This window comes from Austrofundulus limnaeus, unplaced genomic scaffold (assembly GCF_001266775.1).
Source record: "Austrofundulus limnaeus strain Quisiro unplaced genomic scaffold, Austrofundulus_limnaeus-1.0 Scaffold6037, whole genome shotgun sequence".
Classification (NCBI taxonomy): domain Eukaryota; kingdom Metazoa; phylum Chordata; class Actinopteri; order Cyprinodontiformes; family Rivulidae; genus Austrofundulus; species Austrofundulus limnaeus.
In genome coordinates this window covers 1-220 of record NW_013958439.1, presented here as the reverse complement: position 1 = coordinate 220, position 220 = coordinate 1, and positions in this window count along the sequence as shown.

Here is a 220-nt window from a genome sequence, read left to right as displayed (position 1 = left end):
GTGGGGGTTGTGGGCGGAGTTAACTGTGTGCAGTGAGCCGCAGGCAGCGCTCAGGACAGAGAGACGCAGGAGGAGTGAATCACCTGTTTTCTGTGGGTTTAACGGGAGATAACAATGACATTTGTTGACATTATTGGTTCCTTTTTTAATATTTAAATTAGAACGCTGCTTCGCTGATCAGTCCATCAGTGCTATTTTTAGAACGTGTCCTGCAGGCGAC